The 17,178-nt window shown below is 38.9% G+C and overlaps 1 protein-coding gene across 4 annotated transcripts in view; it reads left to right on the top strand.

Annotated features, from left to right (window-relative positions):
• Positions 1–17,178, top strand: part of LRP1B (LDL receptor related protein 1B) — a 603,435-nt gene that overhangs the window by 135,514 nt on the left and 450,743 nt on the right. The window lies entirely within an intron of this gene.

The raw sequence follows: 17,178 nt of genomic DNA, 5'->3' as shown, positions 1-17,178 counted from the left end.
CAATTCTTAGACTGCATTATGTTATGCTCGTTTTGCTAAAAATGGATTCACAGTGTGATATTTCTGATTGAACTAAGGCAAAGAAAAGTGTTGCCCAGGGTCCAGGCTAAGGTAACAGCACAGTTCTGATGTAGATTGTTTTATCTCCTGCTGTGTTGATAACAGTGCTTATACTGAAAAATGTAAACCAGTGGTCAAGACATTTAAAAAATTAGTTTTGAGGAATGTAATGTAATTTGCGTGTTTATGCCTAAGGCCATTTGGTGATGAGAATAGTGCTAAGAGATCTGAACAGAGCCTTGAATCTTGGGGAAAGTTAGGGTAGGGAATGAGGAGGTTATGACCAGCTATGTTTTACTTAGCTTCTCTGTCAACTCCTAATGGTAATGATTAAAAGATACTTGGTCTGTTTAGCAAAACAGCAAACAGAAGTGGAAAGCAGCGTGAGGGAAAACATGGACTTTTCTTGAAATGAGGAGATTAACTTTTATGTCTCTGCTGATCAAGTAGATGAAAGGCATGGCTGAGATGGCAAGTGGGGAGCTCCTTCCAGCTGTAATACCCTCAGCAGTGAAGTCATGAAATGTGCTCAATATCACTTTGATTTGACTTTATGGGCTGATTTAGCTATAGTCCTCAAGTGAAAGGGCAATGTTACCTCTGGTTCAACTGAGGAACAAGGATTTCACTTTGATTATTGAGTCGAAGTGAATAGTCAGGTCTTTGGAGCTATCTTAGAAGTAGGTGTGCTGGTGTCTGGATGCCATATCTATGTTTAAAAAAAAAAAATCTTTAGATTAAAAAAAGTGTGCCCTCATTGTGATGAGACGGGAATTCTGTGAAATGGCACTTTAAAGCTACTTGAGTATCATTATTGAAGAGACTCAAACAGTTTAGCTCTTAATTGATATTAATAGGAATAACCCTCAATGACGTGAACTTGGCAAGCCAGAAATTGCAGCTGTTCTCCGCAGCAGAGGCAGTAACAAAGATAATTAATTGTTTTTTTCCCTGAGAGATATATTTAGATTGCACAGTCTAAATATTCTTTTCCCTGAGCCCTAATTCAGGCTTGTATTTGTTCTGCAAATACAGTAAGCAAAACAAAAATTAATATTTTTCACTGCCATGCCATAATAGGACCTATTGCAATTATTTTAAAAAATAATGTAATTGGTTATTACACAGTCTTTCAAATGAGGACATAAGCAGTCATAAAATAAGTAGTAATTTGATTAAATAAAGCTTTGTAGGAATTGGCTTATAGGAGCTGGTACTTGGAGAGGACTCAAGACTGATGTACCCAGGGAATCAGATTCGGTAAGGGAGAGAATGTGTTCCTGGCAAATATTTAGACAAAAACTATTCTTGAGCAAGCACAGAAACGTAAGACTTGGAAGGGATCAGTGGAGATATCTAGTCCAATGTTCTGCTAAAGCAGGTTCCCTACAGTAGGTTCCATAGGAAAGTGTCCAGGTAGCTTCTGAATACCTCCAGAGAAAGACACTCCCCACCTCTCTAGGCAGCCTGTTCCAGTACTCTGTAACTCTTAAAGTAAGTTTTTCCTCATGTTCAGATGGAACTTCATGTGGTCCAGCTTGTGCCACCATTGGCCTGGGCTGTCCTGTCACTGGAAAAGAGTGTGGCCTATCCATTTGACTCCTGTTCATTAGGTATTAATAAGTATTGATAAGAACTCCCTTCAGACTTCTCCAGGCTGCACAGTCCCAGGTTTCTCAGCCTTTTCTCACACAGAAGATGCTCCAGGTCATTAGCATCTCTGTGGGCATCTGCTGGACCCTCTTCAGCAGTTCCCTGTCTGTCTTGAACTGGGGAGCCCGGAATTGGACATAGTACATCAGATGTGGCCTCACCAGGGCAGAGCAGAAGGGGAGAACCTCCCTGACCTGCTGGCCATGTTCTTCTTGATGTGCCCCGCTTCATTTGCAAATAACTTGCAGTCACCATTATAATCCTCCTGGACTGTTAGAGAACATATCAAGATTCAGTGCTGAAGTGTACCAACAATGCTACGACCTGTTGTGCAAGAGCTCTCTTTGAATTATTGATGGTTGGGCTTTAAATTCTTTCCATTTAGTTTAAAAGGGTCTCAGTGGTGACGCATCCTTATGGGTGCTTCCCTTGAATATGACCCCAGACTGTGACAACTGTTGCATTGCTCAGGACCCTGCTTGCCACTGTGCCTGTCAGGCAGCGAAGCAGCCTCCTTATGTCCCTTTTTCATGGGTGTTACATTGTAAGTGGGCTTCTCCTGGCTCTCCAAGCTGTGATAAATAGGAGCGTGTAGTTTTTATTAACACTTATTTTAATAGGTGTTATAAAACTCATTCATTTAAATGCTGTTCCATAAAACAGCGTTGTTCCGAGCAGGATTTCTTTCACCCGTTACTTATTTCTGCTGTACATCTTTGCTAGTCTAATTTTGCCTGTGTCAATAATATAAGAAAACACAACATGCGTGCGGTGCTCTATGGCTCGATATGGTATTTCCTATTACAAATATAAAATCTATGATACCTTTTAAAAATACAGTTAAGTGTAAAAAAATAATTAAACCATAAGAACCAGCAGCTTCTGGGGCTGGTGCCTTCATGGCTTCTGCTGGCTCCTGCCAATGGAAAGCAGGTGCCCTCCACCAGCTTACAAGCACATCCCTTCACAGCCAGCAGATGAACTTTTGTTTCCCCCTGAACTAATATGGTACTAAGCCACCAAAATAAACATTTACCTTAGTGATGTAAATATTTTCTAAGCTGGGCTTCCATCAAATCGTGCCTCTCTTTTCACTGCTTGCTAAGAGACACAGGCTTTGCAACAGGAAAATCCGTCCATTATGAATGGGATGAAGCTCTTTATTCACTTGCAATTTAGACTTCATTTAAGATGTGTGTCATGCTTTGCATACTGCAAAAGTAATACATATAATGAAAAAATGGTTCGATGAAATGCATTGTATGTAGGTTGCTCTGAAAGTAATACCTCCTATTTATTACTGTGGAAACCACAACAGATAAGAGTGCTGCAATAGAGCAAATTTTCAGCTACAAAACACTATTTTTCAACATGGTCACCATCATTACCTATGCATTTTTGCCAGCGATGAACAAAGAGCCTGTGTGCTGACCTCATAAAAATCTGCACCAGCAGAGATGTAATTTTAACCATTATAAGGATGGAATATCAATTGCTTAGAATGCACATAGAAAATATTGCACGCTCTAGGCTGACATTCAGTCCTACAAACCTTCAACAACGGTAGATTTGAGAGCTAATATGGCTTTTTCCCATGCTTTTAAGTATCTTGGACTACTCTTAATGAATCCACAGCTAGGGGGACACCTTAGAAATTTGGTCACGTAAGTAACAGAAAAAGATATAAGTATAATAATATATGAAAGACTAAAAAATATTATCACTGTGATCATAGATCAGGCCAAACTAGTTCTTCCTGGAGTGCGTGTATATACTCACATTATGTTTTGGGAGAATGATAAGGATTGAGTCTGCTTCAGTGATTTAGCCTCGAAGCTGAGCTGCTGTAGAACAGCTGCACAAAATAACTAGCGCAGCACCAAAGAAACAACCCTGCCAGTAATTCCTTGACTCCAAAATCACTTGCAACTGAAATCATTATTGTAACATGCTCCATGTCTGTCTTCTGGGGAGAATTGCTTGCTCATATGATTCTACGTCTCCTTCTTTCCCGCTGCTAGAATATAATTAAAGTTGCTAAAAATATGTGCTTCCTTTTATTGTGTTTTTTTTTTCCTCCCATGTTAGCATCTGCTATTATTCTATTATCAAGGGAAACCATAGTATAAAGATAAATGCTACTTGACTCTATTAAGTGGACCATTCTAAGCAGAGAGATAACATCTTATTTCTGGCTTGATCCAAAGTCTACTAATGTCTAAGTAAAAAATATTTGGAGGAACCTGCTGTCTTCACTAATTTTTCAGAAGTCTTTTTTGCCTCTCAGATGAAAGGAGACTTCTGAACTGTGAACTACCAGTTTCAGACTAACTTGTGAGAATTCACGTTCTAGTGCAGCAGAAATTAGTAGAGCAAATGGGGGCATAATTCCTGAGCTTTTGCAATACCGACATCATACTTAATTATGGTTTAATCTGCAGAACATACTGTTTGTTTAATAAGTCCCAGCAGAGACAGTTCAAACATATGTTTTTGCATCACCTGGAGGTAGCTGGAAATGACTGGTAACACTGTCAAGAAAGTGACAGTTTACAAGATCTTACTTATTTTACAGTATACAGCTTGGCTCACCTTCGATATGCATGAAATCACTTAAAGGTAAGCTGTAATAAGCATTTAGAGCCCAAGTAGCTCAGTGTGTTATGCACAGAGAGTCTTTGTTTCCCTTTCTGTGTGGGAAAACCAAGACATAATTTTCTGAGCACAGTCTCAGTAGTTTGCAAAGCTGCTAATAGAAGCTTCAGCACCCCTCCTGCTAAGGTGAGCTCTGGTTATTGCTAACACAGGCTAAACATTGATCAGCCTTTTGACCTACTAAAATGATGATATCTGCAGGTTCTGTCCTGAGCTTGCTAACTACAGGTATCTTGGGTTTTATTTAAAGCTGGCCTATTTTTCTGAATATGAAGTTATTGGTTTCCTTCCCCATCTCTTCAGCCATCGCTTGAATTTTAATTATTGTTGCCCATATGTGGAGGCTCTCTCGAGTAGCTTAAAGGTTTTTGGACCAAAGAAAGTGGGGATTAAGAGGAGCTGATTTGCTAGTTGCCCTCCAGCCTACTTCGTGATAAGATGGGACTTTCCACTAGGAGAGCTGTGGTGTGCTGTGTTTACTCAGGTGTCCTGCACATTAATACAGTTTCCAGTAACTCCTTATTCAGCATGTCAGGCTTACGAACATGATTTCCGTGACTGCCCTGGAATCTTTAAAAGTTAGGGCTGTACTGGCTACCATTCAATCCTCAGATACATGGCAGTTTTAAGAAAGGGGTTATGTTAAAAATGAAATTATTTCATCCCTGGTTTTGATGCAAATAAACCTTCAGCAGATATGGGATCACATGCCATCGTATTGATTCTGATCTTGATTTTGTCTTTGGTTTTCTAATTGACCATTTCCATCATCTTGACCATCTCGTGTGATTCTGGTAGCCCTGGGGACTACAGGGATATGGAAACAATGATAGCTGATGTAGGCCTGCCAACATGAACCCTGCTGTTGAATTAAATGTTACTTCATGACAGTATGGCATTGGGTTTTTTGTTTGTTTCTCAAGTGTCCAAACACGTTGGCAGTAACTCTTTTTTAAATTGTCTTTACAAAGCTGATAACATTTTATCAAACGTTTTCTTTATTTTCCCTTCTCTCTGTTATCTTATTATGTCTACAGTATTTTTTTTTAATGCAAGTTAACATTTCTGAAGGCTCATAGAATTTCATCTAAATGAATGAAAGCAAGAATTATCTAAACTCATAATTCTTTGGTTTTGTTTTTCTTTTGAATAATTCAATACTTAATTTATATATACGATCTTGCTTTGCTCTCACTATTCTTTACCAATTATTTCTTTTAAAAGATGTTAGCATTACAAAAGAATAAGTACATCATGGGGATTTTCTGTTCTGGAAGATGAGCAATTCCTAGCTTGCTTTTTTAAAAATAAAGGTTTTTGTTATTGGTCTGCACCTAAGGCCTGTGGTGGTCTCCTTGTTCTTTTATCAACTTATCTCCTAGGTCAGACAGTGTCAAAGCTTTGACTGTTTCCTTTTCAGATCCAAGGTGCAAATTGCATGTGTGCTCATTAATGTGTGTGTCTGTACTCAGTGCTCGCATAACTCACACAGTGCTATTCCTGCTGTCCTGCACGGGATAATAAATCCAAGTAGGGGTGGGTTCAAAACTTATTTGTAGGCGACAAGTTGACACTGTGCTGTTCTAAGTGATGCAGTGTGCATTTATGTTGGCTATATTTTTACGAAGCATAAAGCTGCAGATATGAAGTCTGCCCTTTATTTCAATATGATCCTTCTTTGTAACATCGCCTTTTTGGATGGAATACAAGCTGTCTCTGTAAACAGTATTTAAAACTTCCCAGTACTGACTTGATAAATATTACATCTCACTACCTCTGAATATCTGTATTCAGATATCCACATTCAAGATATACTCACAGCAATACTGAAAATCACAACACGTTCTCTACTGGCGTGAAAATTGTTATTCAATGAATACGTTTCTAAATTATGCCTTAAATTATCAGTCTTGGATCATGCTATCAAAAAAAGATAGACCTGAACTGTGGAAGACCACAATTTTAACTAATTTCCTAGCTGTTAAATTGCAATAAAGCTTGTATTAGGTGACCCATTGGTGTGCCATTGGCTTAATTCTTACAGTTTAACTTAGAGCTGTTGATTAGAGCTATTTAAATAATGGATATGACTTCAATAGGGCCCGGAAAAATATGGAGTCAAAGTTAAAATGATTTATATAAAAATGCTTATCTTTTCATTGCAGGTTTTGAATATTACTACAACTTTTTAGTGATTTTTTTTTTGTATTAAAGTTATTCAGTATCCAAATTGCACAGAATACTTAACCTTGGTATTAAGATTCCTTTTAGTTGTGTACGTAGATTGTACGTAGGAAGCTTGGTTTTCTCCTGGTTCTTCCATCCTTTTAATCACAGAGTTTAATACAAGAATATCTTAGTTTTAAACACTATTTCCCTGTAGATTAATTATTCTAATATGAAATTAACACATATTAAACATATGTAATTGATTAAAGTTGCAGATTTGGTTGCTTAATTTCATATACACCTTCTGTTTCACAAAACAAAACCTTCATATTTCAGACTTCTTTAGTCATTAAAATTGAATTATGTAATAGGATTCCATCTGCTGTCAAAGCCTGTTCAGTGTTATTTTCTGTCATTTTAAGTGGGATTGTTCTGAGATAGAAGCCAGCCATCCGTAACCCTAGCTGCATGAGAGCCGTCTCCTTCATCATTGCAAGAATATCTTAATGTTGAGTGCCTTCTGGGGTTTTCCCCAAGAATTTGGTTTTCTCTACTCATGTCTTGCTATCCTCCATGTCACTGTGCGCTACGTTTGTGTGTTTAAATGATGTGCAGGTTGTAAGTTCTGGCATGTGTCCCCCCCAGGCCTTTGCATTTATCACTCTTGGGGGGGAAACTAGCTTTGCTATCTGTCAAACTCAGCCACTATCTCCATGACATGATCATGGTTAGCAGAGCAGTTAGCAGTAAACGATTGGCAATAGAACGACAAAAAAGTAGATAGAGAAGATGGATGGCTCGGTGTTGCTGCACTTAAATGTGAGCTGCGAGCAGCGGTTCTGAGCTGGATAAATATAATCTGATTGCAGTAATGACAGCGAGGTTGCACGTTAGTGCAAACCTTCTCTCCGTTCAGAATAGCTGAATGAGCCATTGCCTTCAGTTGTTGGAAGACTGAACAGTTTCAGGATTAACCTATCTGGTCCAATATCGAAACCACTGTGAGACCTAAAGCAAAGCAGACAAATCAACAGCCACTGATAAGCACAACCCCAATGTCCTCCTCCCAAGGAAAGAGATGAGAAAGCAAAGAAGACTGTTCAGTTCAATCCAGATATTGTAGAATTCCTTTCATAATGCTTTTTTAATTCATTCTTTATGATAACTCCCTGGTTAGTTCTTCTTCTTCCTAACTACAATATTGTTTTTTCTGTTGTGCTGCCATCTGAATTACTGACATCTTGTCTAGCTGTTTCTTTGTTTCATGGAGTTATCAACGCTTTAAAAAAAGCATTTGAAACTTTATTTGCATTAAAACCAATGATAAACAGAGCAGTTCTTTTATTCCCGAATATCTCTGATATCTCCAGGTACTGAAGCATTTTTAGAATGTGTTCTTTCCTCCTTGCTGGGGCAGAAGTTCTATTAATGTATGAAAAAAAATCTAAAGAATCAAGTTTTGTTGTTTTACGTGGTAATAAAACTACTGAATTAAAACAGTGACATCATTGATTACCCCTTGACAAAGGAAACTTATCTAAATTAATTATCTTCCAATATTTACTGATAGAACATCTACTGAACAGAGAATCTATCAAAGATATTGTACTAAACTATGTAATGGATGCTTTCAGAAGAGAAAATACTGTGTCTGCCACTTATTGAATTACTTTTTATTAACTCAAGATTTCCTTCTGCTGTTAAGAAACAATTTTGCCTTGGAAACATTACAATTAAATATGGAAGGTAAAGAAGTTAAAATTGTAACTTGGAAATTGCCAAGTTAAAACAGCTAATGCAGGTGGTAGAGAAAAAAAAAATAAGTATTTCAGGTCCTGCTTAGAGGCACATACGTGGAACACTGCATTTAAATGGGCTTGAAATTGGCTCACGGTGACTCTTCTTCAGTCCCTCTCCTTCTGCTTGTTTCTTCTTTTCAGGAGTGTATATTTCAGATCTTTTGGAGACGTAATCCTGGGAGTAGCTGAAAGACTTAAGCTTAGTTTTCTCTCCAGTGAATTTCCTCAAGAGTCAGCAACGTGGATAAGAGTACAAAGTAATGTATTATGCAAGCTATCTCTCCTGGTTACTTCCTGAATTTCTTTTGCATGTGGAAGTTTGTCTTGACTATTGACATACAGCTAGGAATTGTGGTTTGTAGGATGTCCTACAAAGGTTCTTGCTAGGATCCTCATCATTCCTTAAAAATAAATAGGAAAAAAAAAAAATCCTTAGAGGGTCTTCTCTTGCAACCATTCCCTCCTGAAGGGGATGCTTGCACTACATCAAATGAAATGATACTGTGAACACAATATGGTAATACAAACCAAGATGGAGAGGCTTAGAGGTTTTCATATTCCACAACGTTTTTCTCAAAGACCTTTTCTTTTGAGGCATGGGGAAGAGAGAGGACGTTTTTCGCTGGAAACCTTTGAGGACCTCTCACAAACAAGAGCAGTTTTACTCTTGTTTATCTTGGTACTGTCTGGAGTTTAGCAGCTGAAAGGGTGTGGTAGTGGCTCTTATAGGGCTTGTTGTTCATCATACATAAGGGGATAAGTGACGGTCTCTCTGACCCTTCATCTTAACATTAATAGTCCCTTGGAGTCCAGCTGTTGGGGGAAGAGCAACCTCACTCTGGGGAACTTGGTTGTTTCCTCCAGTTTTCAAGAAGATAAAAGGTAATTGTAAAGAACTGATTTGCAGGGAGCTTGTTAGAACTTCAACTTTTTATACAGGGCTACTTGGAGTAGGGTTTGGCAAATTACAAGATTATAGGTAATACTTTTCCTATTAGTATATCTCTATTGCAATAAAGATGGTATCTTGCTCTTCTGTAGCTTTTTTGTGTCATTAGAGGACATTGCTATCATGTCATTTCGTAGTTTGCTGAGATATGTAGTATTGCGTGACCCTTTCTTGATTAGGTAAAAATTATCTTGGGAATATTTGGGTCTTTCTCATTATCTGAGTATTTCTTAGACTTCTCTATCCATAAAGTGTGCCAAATTAAGGCAGAATAATAACCTCCTGTGGTTCAAATCCACAGGAGGGGATGCAGGGTCAGCCCCCTTAATGGGTACTGTGTAGTCGAAGGAAGAGCAAAAACGAGGGGAACAAGGCTGCCCCTAGATTTATCACCTCCCTGCTCCCAAAATACAATTTGTATGAAGTAGTGGATATTTCTGGTCGTCTTGTTAATAATAATCTCTAACATTACCTGCTCAGCTTGATCTGTAACACTGGGAAAGCCTGGAAAATAAGAATTATTTTAGCTGTGTAATAACGTACATAAGGAATCTGAATGTGAATTTTAATAGATGACTGAGAAGTATGATGTCTAATGTCAAGACTGACCAAACAGTAAGCAAATTGCCCGCAACCTTGTTGGGGGGCAGATGTGCTGACTAGGGGAATGCCTCCACGTGCCACCTGAAGATGTGTAGCAGGAGCTGAACATATGGTGCTGCAAGGGACTGGCACCTGCATGTGTGCTTTGCCTATGAGTAAAATCAATTAGTTGATTAGTAACTGCTGATTATGTGATGACTAGCACACTGGGAACTGAATAAGTATACGAAAAACATAGCATCTCCAAGAAAGAATGTATATGTATGTATAGAAACGCATTGCCGGTTAAGTCCTTTTCCAATACAGTGCTGCTAATCAAAGCCTAGTTGACCAGGAGAGACTGATGGATCCCATGAGCAAAATTACTGCTCTCTGACTTTGTACAGAACTGAGCAGGACAGAATCCAGTGATAACAGCACTTCTTTTAGATTCTGAACATAAAACTCCGCTTAACATTTTGTAAGACACATTCCAAGGATGTTGCCTGTACTTTAGCACAACCAAAACCTGAATGTTTTACTGCATGTTGGGCTCTAAAAATGTGAGTTTAACTCAAAAGGTAAAAAAAAAAAAAAGGTTGGGAAATGATTATGTAAGTCTGGGAAGTCCTAAGTAGGAACTGCAGCGCATGCTTTTTCTTCCCATCTCCCTTTCAGTTATAATAATTTAGATTTTAGCATATGATGAATTCTATCGTAAATTACTGCCAGAATATACTTTTCAGCTTCTGAGTAAAATTTGCAGAAATTAATCTGCAAAACCTTCCATGTTTCAGAGTGAGAGATCAAAGAAAATCCCAAATGGAAAACATGCTTTTGAGAGGGGGAAAAAAAGTCCTAAGTTTTTAAGCTCTTGTAATGAAGATAACTTAATTAAAATCAAAGCAAAGCTAATTATGAACTTTAAAGTGCAAGTTTATGGTTGCATAATATATTTGAAACATGGCAGAACTGCTTTATTATCATCACTGATAGTTCCCACATAGTGTACACAGGTGATGCAGTCGCCATTGAGTGGATCAGAATGTAAAAATACACCTGAAGCCCAGTCCTGTGCCTGCTGCCATCGGCCTTTCTAAATTTTCATTAGTGTTCCAGCTCTTTTACTTCTGTACTAAGTGCTATTTTGGCAGGAATGTCTCCCTTTTTCCTTGGAGTTTCTCCTGGGTAAGGAGTTAGAGACAAAACGTGAGCAGTTCAGAATAGTTTGGTTGGAAGGGTCCTACAAAGATTGTTGAGTCCAGTACTGGTATGTGTTTCTGTTCTGTATTTTCTTTTATTTGCATGTGGAGCCACACTGTCATTTTAAACTTCCAGCATTTACCTAATAGGAAAAATGTGGTGGCATTCTTCTTTTCTCAATTTTTCCATCACCAAATTTGATTGAATCATAGGAAAGGTAGTTTTTTTGGGGTACCAAAATTGAAGATATTGAATTCATAAAATATTCTAACTTCAAGTTAGTTTAAGCTTGTTTTACAAAACATTTTAGACATTATTATCTTTTTTTTTTCCCCTGGTCATTCATTTATTTGCTGGTATATCATATCAGTAAGAAGCTTGTATTTGAATATATATTTTTGGATTAGTTACCACGTGTTGTATTTATGAACATGTAGTGAAACCTTAATGAGCAAGCTTCCTTCTGTAATGGATCAAGGCTGTTAGGTTGATTATTTTTGTTGATTTTTTTTTCCCACTTTGAAGAATGTTGCCATATGGAAGATTTGTTTTTTTGGGGACCCTCGGGTGTTCTCAGCAGATGGAGACTGAGGCATTCTGAGGACAGCACAACGAGCAGCTCCCATGTGAGAGGGGTTGTGGGGTGATGGAGCTGTCTAAGCCATGGCAGAAGCCTTGCAAATCCGTGGAGTGCCCCTGAGTAGCAGGGATGGTGCTGATGCTTACGGGGGAAAGCAATTCTGGAAATACAACAGTTTCTCTGTGCAGCTGTCATGGATGGAGTCTAAAGCACTGCACGCTTCACTTGTAAGAGGAAGGCAGAAAGATATTTAACTGATATAAAATTGATATAATTTGAACAATGATGACAGTGACTTAACAAGATTCGAAATGGCTTGATATCCTTGACTATTTGCTACACAGAGGGTGGGAGTGCATAACAAATCTAAGCTCAAATCTTAGCGAAGCTAGTCTAGCTTTAAAACAAGCAATCCCTTACTGCAGATATGTTGGCAAGGCATCACCACGTCCCAGGTGAATCTGCGCAGGTGTTGAGTAACTTCAAGAGGTGTTCCTACTCAACGGGGAGATCCAGGTGTGCAGCCAGCTGCTTGCAAGGAGAACTCCCCAAAGCGTTCTTAGGCTGCTTGCTGTTTGTGGGGTAAGATGACTGACACATAGTTGTACAACTTAGATTTGGATCAGTTGAACTGAGCGTCTGTTATCGGGTCTCTGAGCACCCAGTCTGAGACAATATGGTGGTCGTTAACTGTGCCTGGTGAGACCTTGATTGCTATCAGTCCCAAGGACACCAGGCTGGGTGGGAGGGCAAGGAGTACACCATCACAGTGCCTGGCTCTTTGATAAAAGCAGCTACTAATCAGACTCCCAGTGAATCATTTACCTTCTTGCTGTAGACCTGAAAAAGCACTCAATTACACAAACACTATCTCCTGCATAGTCCTTGTTAAGATCCCTGATAACCTGCAGTGCACTGCAGATATGAATGTGAGAACCTTTGGAAAGTGCAAGTACTGATAAATCTAACCAGGAATTATTATTTTTTTCCAGCTTTAGTGTAGTTGTGTACGCGTAATTAGCTTCCTAATGGAGATTTAGAGGTTTGTCCTCTTAAATCTGTTGCTCGTCTTTTGGCAGACTGAGTTTTTTTCTCTGTATAAACATTGACTTTAAAACAAAGGCACAGTTTTTTGGATATTTTTTTGGTGAAACTTTCCTTCTAAGAGGCATTGCCAGGTGTTTGCAGCTAAGGGTAGGAGTATTGTCCTTTGGGAGACAGAGCGTTCACTTACCCATAGAGAGATGATTTCTAACCATCTGCTCTGTATCTCAGAATTGGTATGTTAAAAATATGTGAATTTTCTCATCCGCACTGAGCCTGCCAGCTCAGCACACAGGATACAGAAGGAAACTGTGCAGTGAGGTGCCACTGAAAATCACTGTTTTCTTCTGTTGAGAAATAAGGACCTCTTAGATGCCCATTTTTAGGATGCGTTTTTCTTGTTTTCTTCTTTTTTTTTTTTCAAAAGAACACCAATTACAGCATATTTATGATTAACTGGTCCAATTCATTTTTCAAAGATAGCAGCTGAAAGTAAGCGATAATTCTATAGATAGGCAAAAGAAAACAGTTTGAAAAAGCATTTTCAGAGCCAATAAAACCCCGAGCTAATATTAAGCTGCTTTCTTCTAAACAAGATCTGTTTTTCGAAGTGCTTAAGTTACTATTTCTTCTCACTCTGTTGGGTTTTTCTGTAGATAGCAGATATGAAAAGCTTATCTCCCCTTAATTTCTTAAGTCTTGAATAGATTAAATGCAAAAAGTGCAATTGTGTGGAAATAGTTAAATTGTTTTAATTAGAGGAAAAAAAAGTTGGAAAACAAACTCTTTCTCCAAACACATTGCCCATAACCAAGCTATGTATGAAGTAGCTTTTTAAATCTTATTTACTTCAAGATAGGCACTCTTTGTAATTTTTACCCAAAATAAGATGGTATTTATTTATGTAGTCATAAGTGACCATCTGCTGCTTTAGGGCAACCTGGAACTCTAATAGGCATGGGATAATCACCCACACTAGTGCTAACTGGCTTCTGTAGCAGTGTTCCTCATATATATAAATAAAAAAACCTCTTCCCATCAGCAGTGTTACCAATTTATTTTTTTTTTTTGTGTCAACCTCTCATTACCCTTGAGCACAGTGACAGGATACGTCCCATTTCCATACATTTCCTCATTTGAATGCCCTTTACTTGAGCACTTAGTATTCTTCCGAGTTTGCTATTTTGCTGTTTGGGTATGTTTTGACTGGCAGCTGACACTGAGTAGTGAAGAGGTATTTTATTACAGATAAAAGTATAAACTATAATGGAACGATGCAGAGGAGAAGGGTCTCTGAATTAATGGCAGCATGGCCATACTGGTTACTGTTCCACCTCAAATCTGACACACCCCAGGGAGCTGTTCCTCCCTTGCTGCCAAGTTTTCTTCAGTGCTGGCCACAGGAGCTACAGGTGGGATTTAATACAGACCTCGCACCTAAAATCAATGTGAAATTTGCAGAATTGCTTTCATTAGCATCACTGTAAGGTTTGTTTACCAACTTAAACAGCTATTCTAAAATTCTTTATCAGCCTCAGATGTGATTTTCTCAATGCTGGGGCTCTGCTTGCTGCACTATGTAATTAGACTTGGAGTATTACATTTCAGCATAAATGACAGCATTGATTTCTCCTTCTAGTCAATTATTGCCAGTTAGGAATTAGAAAAGAAATGAGATTTCTTTTTCAATAGGAATTTTGCATTTAGATAATTGGGTGTGTAAACTTGATTGCGTACATGTTTTCAGAAATTTGAACTTTTTATATTTATTCAGCAGTTTAGTTTTTTTCCACTTAGCTGTCAGTTTAGAAATCCTTGGGAAGAGAAAAGAAAAAATTGATTTTATCAACCTTAAGTCATGTAAGTTAGCCATTTTAACTATTTTTTTTTTCTATGAGAAATATGTGTGTGCCAAAGGAAGAAAAGGCATTGAATGAATACTGTGAGCATTTGAGAAATTCCACTGATCTAATACTTGGGACCACCCACGTGCCCATTTGAAGGACAAGAAAATAATTCTTGAGAGCTATAAATATGGAACCATGGTAGATAACTGGTCTGGGGCTAGTTTTCATTGTCTGTTAGGAACAGTCATGTAGTACTGACAGCTCACATTGTGTTACAAGGCTCCCAGAGACAAACAGATCTACTATGGATTTTTAAACAGTGTAATGAAAATACTTTAAAAATTATTCATATAGATCTGCTCATATTGCTGCATAACCTTGAAATGCTATGACTTGCCAAACTCCCTCCCTCTTTCTTACTTCCAGCAAGTTTTTTGAGACGCGCTTTCAAAGCAAAAGCCTTAAGCATCTCCCTGAGATATTGAAGCAAAACTGCTTCCTCGAGCATGTAAACTTTTTGATTATGCAGTCATTCATTTTGTGCAAAGATGAACAACATAACTGAGCTCCTTACTGTAAATGCAAATTCCTATATAGTTACAGAAGCCATTAGGTAGCCATGTTAAGTAATACAAATGGTATCTACCTAATAGTTGCAGCTTTGACTCATTTGAAATGATATCCATCGATAGATTTATAGGCTGACCTTGCAAATGAGATGTGTGTATAGGAAATGGATAGGTTAATTTTCACACAATATTCTTAGTTCTTTCCCAGAGTCCCAAGAACTTTGCCATAAGTTTTCTTTTGAAGCTTAGAGCCAGCCTTACAAGCGTGCTTAGAAACATTATCTTCACAAGATTAGAGAACGCAGTGTGTATATATTGTCTAGAAAATATGTTTTGTTTTCCTTTTAGAAAGCCAGCTGAGTTATTTGGAGGAACACTGGGTGTTTGTTATAACGCTAATTGCTAGTTGACAGAGCTAAGAAATGAATGTAGTAAGGCTTCTGGATAATTCTAAGCATTTAATCACAAGCTGTTGCAAAGCTGGTCTTGCACAAGAGCAAATCAGTCTAAAAGTTGCTGGAGCTAGCCGACTAGGAGGACAATGACTTGAGATATGCTAGCAGTGATTAGTAACATTTAATAATACCCATTGCTTTTTGCTGTGAACCAAGCTTGTGAGTAGATCTACAGGTGGAATCAAGTTTAGTTTCTTTCTTTCCTATATACTCATTTTTCTATCTTTGTAACAGTATTGAAGCCTGTGACGTTGCTTCTCTGTTTTATCAGCAAGGAGCCTTTCCAGTGATCTATAGCTGCAACACTGTGGACAGAACTACTACAATTAATGCATTGATAAATTGAATATAATATATTGAAAAGAGGCTTTGTGGGCTTTAATTAATGATAGACTGGTTAATTAATGACGGAGTAATCTTGAGTTAATTAACTCTTCCATATCTCAACAATATATTGTATATGAGTTCATGGGGCCAGATAATATCCATCTCAGGGTTCTGAGAGAGATGGCTGATTGGTTGCAGAGCCACTCTCTATCATATTTGAAAAATTACGGCTGTCCAGTGAAGTCCCTGGTGACTGGAAAAAGGGAAACATTACTCCCATTTTTAAGAAAGGTAGAAAGGAAGACCTGGGGAACTACAGGATGGTGAGCCTCACCTCTGTGCTTGGGAAGATCATGGAGCAGATCCTCCTAGAAGCTATGTTAAGGCAGATACGAGACAAAGAGGTGATCCGAGACAGCCAGCAGGGATTCACCAAGAGCAGATCTTGCCTGACCAATCTGGTGGCCTTCTGTGATGGAGTGACAGCATTGGTGGATGGGAGAAGGGCAACGGATGTCATCTTTCTGGACTTCTGCAAAACCTTTGACATGGTTCCTCACCACATCCTTTTCTCTAAGTTGGAGAGGTGTGGATTTGAAGGATGGACTGTTCAGTGGATTAAGAATTGGTTGGCTGGTTGCAGCCAAAGGGTTGTGATTAATGGTTCTGTGTCAGGGTGGAGGCTGGTCACGAGTGGAGAAGGACTTGGGGGTCCTGGTGGACGAGAAGCTGGACGTGAGCCAGCAGTGTGTGCTGGCAGCCCGGAAGGCCAACTATGTTCTGGGCTGCATTAAAAGAGGAGTGAACAGCACGGAGAGGGAGGTGATTGTCCCCATCTACTCAGGTCTTATGAGGCCCCATCTGGAGTACTGCGTCCAGGCCTGGGGCCCTCAGTACAAGAAAGACACGGAGCTCTTGGAACAAGTTCAGAGGGGGGCGACCAAGATGATCAGAGGGCTGGAGCACCTCTCCTATGAGGAAAGGTTGAGGGAACTGGGCTTGTTTAGTTTGGAGAAGAGAAGGCTCCAGGGAGACCTCATTGTGGCCTTCCAATACTTGAAGGAAGCATGTAAACAGGAGGGAGTACAACTGTTTAGATGGGTGGATAGTGATAGGACAAGGGGGAATGGTTTTAATCTAAGACTGGGGAGATTTAGGTTAGATATTAGGAGAAAGTTTTTCACACAGAGGGTGGTGACATACTGGAACATGTTGCCCAAGTGGGCTGTGAATGCCCCATCCCTAGAGGCATTCAAAGTCAGGCTGGATGTGGCTCTGGGCAGCCT

This window comes from Numida meleagris, chromosome 5 (genome assembly GCF_002078875.1).
Source record: "Numida meleagris isolate 19003 breed g44 Domestic line chromosome 5, NumMel1.0, whole genome shotgun sequence".
Taxonomy (NCBI): domain Eukaryota; kingdom Metazoa; phylum Chordata; class Aves; order Galliformes; family Numididae; genus Numida; species Numida meleagris.
The sequence above is the reverse complement of the archived record's forward strand: the minus strand, read 5'-3'. Positions and strand labels throughout refer to the sequence as shown.